This window comes from Apium graveolens, chromosome 9 (genome assembly GCF_009905375.1).
Source record: "Apium graveolens cultivar Ventura chromosome 9, ASM990537v1, whole genome shotgun sequence".
NCBI classification, from domain to species: Eukaryota; Viridiplantae; Streptophyta; class Magnoliopsida; order Apiales; family Apiaceae; genus Apium; species Apium graveolens.
Window position 1 is genome coordinate 242,378,521 of NC_133655.1, and position 9,547 is coordinate 242,388,067.

At 42.6% G+C, this 9,547-nt stretch overlaps 1 non-coding gene across 1 annotated transcript; it reads right to left on the bottom strand.

Annotated features, from left to right (window-relative positions):
* Positions 1-1,995: 1,995 nt before the first annotated feature.
* LOC141687653 (small nucleolar RNA R71) lies at positions 1,996-2,102 on the bottom strand. The gene has a single exon (XR_012561142.1). It is a non-coding gene; the product is annotated as a small nucleolar RNA R71 (small nucleolar RNA).
* Between the last annotated feature and the right edge of the window lie 7,445 nt (positions 2,103-9,547).

Here is a 9,547-nt window from a genome sequence, read left to right on the forward strand (position 1 = left end):
CGGGGGAGGAATCATCAAGAATAAGCCTTGGCATGTGTTCACCATTGCGAGAGGAAAGGAATGGGCAGATTACGGTGAAGAAACGGAGCAAACCTGGATTTTTTCCAGTAGAGGCCTGCGCGCCCGCGCAGCAATGCTGAGCGGGCGCGCAGCGCGCCCGCGCAGCTATGCTGAGCGGCCGCGCAGGGTCGGGGAAAAAGATAAATTATTTTAGACTTCTACTTCTGTTTGGCTTCCAACTTCTATGTAATCTGAGTTTTATGGGACTATTATATAGGTAGATTTGAGACGTTTTCACAGAGAGTATTAAGGGGATTATGTTTTATATTGTGTTTTACGCAAGAAGCGAAGGAGATAAGGAAGAAGACCGATTTAGCACACCGCAACGAAGAGGGAGCATATTTTCTTGTGATTCTTGTTTCGTTGTAACGTTGGATGCTAGTTTTCTTGCTTTGACTTATTTACTCTTGTGACGTACTCTGTTTTAATATAATTAGTTTAGTTATTATTTTCTTGTGTTTGTTTATCATGATTTCATATGAACCCATGATGGCGATAAGTTCTATTATGGGCTAATCGTGATCATGGGGTTGCAACGGATTTATTATGGAATTCTTTAGTTAATTATTTAATACTTTAGTGTGTGATGATTGCTTGATATCTAGTATTGGTTGTGCGTATTCGTCTTATGTGCGTCGCGAACATATAAGATAGGGTGTTAATCTCTTGTGAAGCGACGGTGGATCTTGAGATTTAGAACTTGCCATGCTAGCATAGGTTCATGTACGTTGAGCATGATTAGTGGGTAACTCTAACAGTTTTATTTGCCCTATGTAATCAAAAGGAATAACTTGTGCTTAAATCGTTGTGTTGTCAATTTCTGTAGACATATAGGAACTCAACATAATTGATGACTATTCAACTTCTATCTTAATTGTGGATGCTTGGTAGAATGGTATTAGTACAATGAAAGTTGGCTTTTATCAGTTTCGTGTTATTCGATTAATATCATCACTGTCACATGCTAAAGGTAATAACAATGGCTATAGAAGGAAGTAATAATGAAGTTGTGATCTCATGAGTGTTTTATTATTGATAAATTGAAGTGTTAGTTAAGTGGTTAATTAAGTAGTTAATTATAGTTAATATTTAATCAACAATTTTAAGTGTTATTATCTTAACATTGAGAAGTAATCATACATTGGTGAGTGAGTTTAATTAGACAATAATTTAGTCTGAGTCTCTGAGGGAACGAACTAGAAAGTATTCTATATTACTTGCGAACGCGTATACTTGCGTGAATATTAGCGCGTGTTTTCGCCCTAACAAGTTTTTGGCGCCGCTGCCGGGGACTCGGCGTATTTGTTTAGTTTATGTACTTACCATCATTGGTCATTAGGACTCAGTGATTAGGACGTAGTAGTTACTTATTTTTTTCTGGTTGTGTTTCAGGTACTTTAGAAAGTGTTTATGCAAACTCGTTCTCGTGCTCGTAAGAGGACTTTAGATACAGCTGAGGAGACAGACGAAGTTCTTGATATTCCGGAGAAGTTAGATTTTGAGGATTCGGATTCAGGAACTGAGCAGAAAGAACCAGTAAACATGGGAGATCGTATTGTTCAAGCTGATCCAGCTCTTATGGATTTTTCTCGGCCTAAAATTGATGACATTCAGTCAAGCATCCTTCATCCGGCTATTAAAGCTAACACCTTTGAAATCAAGCCGGGCACTATTCAGATGGTGCAGAATTCTGTTTCTTTTGGAGGAGCGGCAACTGAAGACCCCAACATGCACATAAGGAATTTTGTCGAGATCTGCAGCACTTTTAAGTATAATGGCGTGACTAATGAGGCTATCAAGTTGAGGCTTTTCCCATTCTCACTGAGGGATAAGGCTAAAGACTGGTTACATTCTGAACCAGCTGGGTCCATCACCACGTGGCAAGATCTTGCGCAAAAGTTTCTGGTGAAGTTTTATCCAATGGCAAAGACTGCTGCTATGAGGAGTGCTCTTACTCAGTTTGCGCAGCAACCTACAGAATCTATGTGCGAAGCTTGGGAACGCTACAAGGAAATGTTGAGAAAATGTCCACATCATGGAATGCCGGATTGGATGGTGATCACTGGTTTCTATAATGGTTTGGGGGCCCAATCTCGACCCATGCTCGATGCAGCAGCTGGAGGCGCCTTATGGGCTAAAAGCTATACTGAGGCGTATAATCTTATAGAGACGATGGCTGCAAATGAGCATCAAAACCCAACTTAGAGGATGACGTCAGGCAAGGTAGCAGGTATTCTGGAAGTTGATGCAGCCACCGCTATTGCAGCCCAGCTCCAAGCGCTATCAATGAAGGTTGATTCTTTGGCTACGTATGGAGTTAATCAAATAGCTATGGTTTGTGAGCTTTGTGCAGGTTCTCATGCTACGGATCAGTGTTCTCTTGTAAACGAATCTGTTCAGTATGTGAATAATTATCAGCGACAACAGCAGCCTGTGCCAGCGACCTATCATCCTAACAACAGAAATCATCCAAATTTCAGCTAGGGGAATAATCAGAATGCTATTCAGCCACCATATCAGCAAGGAGTGAGTAAACAGTTTAACCCACCTGGATTCCAGCAACCACAGCAGTATGCTACAAGGCAATCATATCCTCAACAGGGAAGTACAGCTGCACCCACTAGTGCTGATTTTGAGGAACTTAAGCTGTTGTGCAAGAGTCAGGCGGTTTCTATCAAGACCTTGGAAAATCAAATTGGTCAATTAGCCAATGCAGTGCTCAATCGTCAACCTGGCACTCTTCCCAGTGACACGGAAGTACCAGGCAGGAAGGAAACTAAAGAGCAAGTCAAGGCTATTACCTTAAGGTCTGGAAAAGTAGCTGATGCTGAAAAGGCAAAAGAAGTAGAAGCTGAAATTAGAGGTGAAGAATCTAAGCAAAAGGAGAAAGTGGCGGAACCAAGGAAGACTACTGTTGAACACACTCTGCCTGAGGCTAATACAGGGGAGAAACAGCTCTATCCTCCACCACCTTTTCCTAAGAGATTGCAGCAACAAAAGTTGGATAGACAGTTCGGGAAGTTTCTGGAGGTGTTCAAGAAACTTCACATCAATATACCTTTCGCTGAGGCTCTGGAACAAATGCCTAGTTATGCGAAGTTTATGAAGACTATTCTTTCAAGGAAGGTGAAACTGGATGACCTTGAAACCGTTGCTCTCACGGAAGAATGCAGCGCTGTTCTGCAGCAAAAGTTACCACCAAAACTGAAAGATCCAGGAAGCTTCACCATTCCTTGCACCATTAGCAATCTAACTTTTGACAAGTGCCTTTCTGATTTGGGAGCAAGCATTAATCTGATGCCGTTGTCGATCTTTAAAAAGCTGGATCTGCCTGATCCAAAACCCACGTACATGTCACTACAATTGGCTGACCGTTCCATTACTTACCCAAGGGGCATAGTTGAGGATGTGCTCGTCAAGGTGGATAAGCTCTTCTTTCCAGCAGATTTTGTTATTCTGGATTTTGAGGAAGATAAGAAGATTCTCATAATCTTGGGGAGGCCTTTCTTGGCTACTGGCCGTACCTTGATAGATGTACAAAAAGGTGAACTTACTATGCGGGTCCAAGATCAGGATGTGACCTTCAATGTATTCAAGGCAATGAAATTCCCTACAGAAGATGAGGAGTGCTTAAAAGTGGATGTGATTGATTCTGCGGTTACTTCGGAACTCGATCACATGCTAATGTCTGATGCATTGGAAAAGGCCTTAGTGGGGGATTTTGACAGCGATGATGAAGATAGCAACGAGCAATTACAATATCTGAACGCTTCTCCCTGGAAGCGAAAGCTGGACATACCATTTAAATCTCTTGGTACTTCTGACCTCAAGAACGCTGAAGGGAAGCTCAAACCATCAATAGAGGAAGCACCTATCTTGGAGCTCAATCCATTACCTGAACACTTGAGGTGTGCTTTTTTAGGTGATTCATCTACGTTACCTGTTATTATTTCATCTGACCTTTCAGGTAGTGAGGAAGACAAGCTCTTAAGGATTTTGAGAGAATTCAAATCGGCTATAGGATGGACCATAGCAGACATCAAGGGGATAAGTCCTTCATATTGTATGCATAAAATTCTGCTAGAGGAAGGTAGTAAGCCAACTGTGGAACAGCAGCGAAGACTAAATCCCATCATGAAGGAGGTGGTGAAGAAAGAAATTCTGAAATGGCTAGATGCAGGCATCATTTATCCTATTTCTGACAGCTCATGGGTGAGCCCCGTACAATGTGTACCTAAGAAGGGAGGTATCACTGTGGTCGCAAATGAAAAGAATGAGCTCATCCCTACTCGAACAGTTACATGATGGAGAGTATGCATGGATTATAGAAAATTGAACAAAGCCACAAGGAAGGATCACTTCCCCCTTCCATTTATTGATCAGATGCTTGACAGATTGGCGGGTCATGAGTATTTTTGTCTTCTGGATGGTTATTCCGGGTATAATCAGATTTGTATTACACCAGAGGATCAGGAAAAGACTACCTTCACTTGTCCATTTGGCACATTTGCTTTTCGCAGAGTTTCGTTTGGGTTATGTGGCGCCCCGGCCACTTTTCAGAGATGTATGATGGCTATATTCTCCGACATGATTGGAAATAACATCGAAGTGTTCATGGATGACTTCTCCGTCTTTGGACACTCATATGATGAATGTTTGAATAATCTGCGCGCCGTACTCAAAAGATGCGTGGAAACTAATTTGGTGCTTAATTGGGAGAAATGTCATTTTATGGTGCGTAAAGGCATTATCCTTGGGCATAAGGTCTCTAGCAAGGGTCTGGAGGTGGACAAGGCCAAGGTGGGAGTCATTGAAAATCTTCCCCCACCTAATTCTGTGAAAGGAATCCGTAGTTTTCTTGGTCATGCGGGTTTTTATCGGCGATTCATCAAGGACTTTTCAAAGATATCTAAGCCGTTGTGCAATTTGCTTGAGAAAGATGTGCCGTTCAAATTTGATGATGAATGTTTGGCAGCATTCGAGACTCTCAAGGAGAGTTTGATCACGGCACCAGTCATTACAGCACCAGATTGGACAGAACCATTTGAGATGATGTGTGATGCGAGTGATTATGCGGTAGGTGCAGTTCTGGGACAGCGCAAGAAAAATCTCTTCCATGTGGTCTACTATGAGAGTAAGACTTTAAATGGTGCCCAATTGAACTACACCACTACTGAGAAGGAGCTTTTGGCTATAGTCTTTGGCTTTGAGAAATTTCGATCTTATCTGCTTGGTACGAAAGTAACAGTATTCACTGATCATGCAGCTATTCGCTATCTGGTTTCTAAGAAGGATTCGAAGCCGAGGCTCATTTGTTGGGTGCTTTTACTTCAGGAATTTGAGTTAGAGATCAAAGATAGAAAAGGTACTGAGAATCAAGTAGCTGACCATCTCTCTAGGTTGGAGAATCCCGATTCTACTTCACAAGATAGGACGTTAATCAATGAATCTTTTCCGGATGAGCAGTTGTTTGCAATTCAGGAGGAAGAACCATGGTTTGCAGATATTGTAAACTATCTCGTCAGCAATATAATGCCTCTTAATTTGACATCCGCTCAAAAGAAGAAGTTTCTGCATGAGGTGAAGTGGTATATGTGGGATGAACCATATTTGTTTAGACAGGGAGCTGACCAGATCATCAGGAGATGTATCCCGTTCTGTGAGACGGAGGGGATATTACGAGACTGCCATTCCACGGTTTATGGTGGACACTATGGAGGTGAGAAGACGGCAGCTCGTATTCTGCAAGCAGGTTTTTTCTGGCCTACTTTGTTCAAGGATGCTCATCAGTTTGTTTTAAGGTGTGATCGTTGCCAAAGAGTGGGAAATTTGTCAAGGAAGGATGAGATGCCATTAAATGTGATGCTTGAAGTCGAGGTCTTTGATGTGTGGGGAATCGATTTCATGGGGCCTTTTATCGCGTCTTGCAATAATCAGTACATCTTGCTGGCAGTCGATTATGTCTCAAAATGGGTCGAAGTTAAAGCTTTACCGACAAATGATGCAAAGGCAGTGCTAAATTTTCTTCATAAGCAAATTTTCACAAGGTTTGGAACACCTCGGGTAATCATAAGTGATGAAGGATCGCATTTTTGCAACCGTAAGTTCACTTCTATGATGCAGCATTATAATGTGAATCATCGAGTAGCTACTGCCTATCATCCGTAAACAAATGGTCAAGCGGAAGTGTCTAACAGAGAGATAAAGCGTATTCTAGAGAAGGTTGTTTGTCCATCAAGGATGGATTGGTCTTTAAAGCTCGATGAAGTTGTTTGGGCTTACAGAACAGCATACAAAACTCCACTTGGGATGTCACCGTTTCAGTTGGTGTACGGTAAGGGATGTCATCTACCGGCGGAGCTTGAGCATAAGGCCTACTGGGCATTGAAGAAATTGAACCTGGATTTAGATGCAGCTGGTAAGAAAAGAATGCTTCAGCTTAATGAACTTGATGAATTTCGACTTCAAGCGTACGAGAATAACAAAATGTATAAGGAAAATGTGAAGAGGTGGCACGATAGGAAGCTACATCCTAAGTTATTTGTGCCAGGGCAACAAGTTCTTTTATTCAACTCTCGGCTCCGACTTTTTCCTGGGAAGTTGAAATCAAGGTGGTCTGGACCTTTTATTGTCAAAACTGTGTTTCCACATGGAGCGGTGGAAATTTTTGAGAATGATTCGGACCAAGCATTCAAGGTTAACGGTCAGCGGTTGAAACACTACTATGGGGACATGGCAAACCGAGAGGTGGTTAGTGCCATTTTGTTGACTACTTGAGAAAGGTACGGAACGTCAAGCTAATGACGAAAAAGAAGCGCTGCGTGGGAGGCAACCCATGAATTGTTGTTACAGGAACCCTTAGAAGTTAATAACCTATCCAAAAACACAAAAAAATCAGAAAACAGGGGCTGAAAAAAAAAATTCCAGAGACCCTCTGCGCGCCCGCTCAGCTATGCTGAGCGGCCGCGCAGCTATGCTGAGCGGCCGCGCAGGGGTCGAGTTCCAGAAAATTTTTTACAGTTCAGAAAAAAAAAACAAACAAAAACACAAAAACAGTTTTAGCCCATAAACCCACGAATTGTCCCACTACCCCATTATTTTATCCCTTAATTCCCAAACCCTAATCTAATCCACACCCTATATATACATACACCTATCCTACATATCTCCCACAAAACTTCCTACACTTAAAACCCTCTCACAAACATCAAAAATCAGTTCTTACACACTTTTGTTCACGAATCAATGGCACCCAAGAGAGCACGCACTATTGACAGCAGCAGCACAGTTCCTACTGCTGATTCATCGAGGGGTACTGCTGCAAGGCCTCGGTTAACTAACAGAGCTGCGGAGGAGGAGTACACTAGGTTGTTGGGGAAGCCGATTCTGAAGGAGAGGGGGTTTTTACCATCAGGGAGGGATGGTGAGTTGTTGCCCATGATTGCAGAGAAGGGGTGGATAGCTTTTTGTGAGTCACCCGAAGCAGTACCGATGAGCGTTGTTCGCGAGTTCTACGCGAACGCGAAGGCTGAAAAGAATGGGTTTTCTGTAGTCCGTGGGCTGACGGTTGATTATCATCCTGCGGCGATTCGTCGTGTGATTGAACAGCGAGAGAGGAAGCCCGAGGAGGAGAACTGGAATGAAAAGACTGCTGAGGATTTTGACTTGGATTTGATTTGTGCGACTCTCTGTCGACCGGGCACAGTTTGGACCCGCAGTACAGGCAATAATGAGTATCGTCACTTTTCGGCGATCGCCATGAACAGGTATGCCCGTGCATGGAATGCATTTATTTGTGCTAATATTTTGCCTTCTTCGCATGCACACGAAGTCACAGTTGAGAGAGCATAGCTGTTGTGGGGAATTCTGAATGAGGAGTACTATGTGGACCTTGGTGAGTTTATCTACCAAGGAATTCTGAAGTTTTTGAGGGGAGCAAAGCATATGAACATCCCTTATGCATCCACGGTTACGAAGCTATGCCGAGCAGTGGGAGTGAACTGGCCGGCTCATGAGCAGTTGCAGTTGCCAGCAGCTCCGATTGATTCTGGCACTCTGAATGGGATGCAGGAGTGGACCGGTGGTGAGCCTAAGGAGCATGGGCTGGGTTATCGTCTTCCAGGAGGGCGTCCAGCACGAGGTGCTACTATGGCTAGGCCAGGGCGTGGTGAGGCTGGTTCTTCGAGAGCTCAGGAGGGTGCTGGGATGGGTGATGCCCAGTATAGGAGGCTTTCACGGCGGATGGATGCCATGTATGAGACGCAGAGCAGGTTTGCTCAGGAGCTCACCCTTGCATTAGGGACTGCTTTTCGAGGCCTTGGAGCTGATATCCAGTGGCCAGTTTTTGGTGAGGACTCTGCATACCCACCACCTGATACTCCACCCACTGAGGGTGATGATGATGATGACTCCGAGTAGGTATACCCTGTGTTCCTTTCTACTACTTTCACTGAGGACAGTGAAGATTTTTAGTTTGGGGGTGGTAGTTAAGGAATATTGTGTGTGTGTCATTTAGTTGCATATTCATGATAGTTTAGTTTATATAGTTGCATAATTTATGCCATTTAGTTTTTTTATGAATGTCATGTAGCTCATGCATTTACCATGATCCCTTTTGCAATAAGTTATCGACTGAATTGTGATATTGATGCGAGTGTAGTGATAGCATTAAAGTGATATTAAGTTGTGTAGGTTGATATGCATGCTAGAAACAATTGTAAGTCCACTAAGTCTTAAAGAATATGTAAGGGCTAGATTGTTGTTATGATTTGGTTGTTTTCAAGGTCAATCTACTTATTATGCTTAGAATTCGATTATAGGTTCTTAGTGATAAAGACATGAAAAAAGAAAAAAATTTGGAGAAAAAAAATATGGAAGTTGTTGCTAGTTGTGGCTAGGCGTCAAATGGCTAGTAGCCGGCTCGCATATGTTGCGAGTAGTCTAGGGTTGAGCAAGATGGAGCGAAACGCACTTGCTCAGAAGTTACTAAAAAAAAAAAATTGCATAATTGATCAAGAGTGGGCTCTTTGGTATTCGAGTTATTAAGTTCTTAGGGGACTTTGTGCCTAGTGACCTAAGGCTTTTAGAGTCTGGGATCCGCTAACCTAACGCTCGTTACATGGATACCATTGTATAAGTCTTTTGTGGACCTCACTCATTGCACGGTCAAATAAGCATTTGAGTTGTAAATAAAAAGCACGATTCCGTAGTAAGCTCCAGAGTTCTTGTAGTGTTGTATATCACTTTGTGCCTAGAATTTTTATTCTTTGTATAATCGTAGGATTGTCTTGAGGATAGTCTAGTCATAGTAATTGGTCTAGTTCCGAAGCATATCTGTTAAGCATTTGCACACACCACGTTTCTGACTGTATGTCCGTTTGCATGAGTTTATTGATCTTTAGTTGTCTAACTGCATTCGTTGAGATGTGATAATTTGGTTGGTTAATTGTAGTAAGGGGGATCGTTGCATTTTCATATAGATTGCATT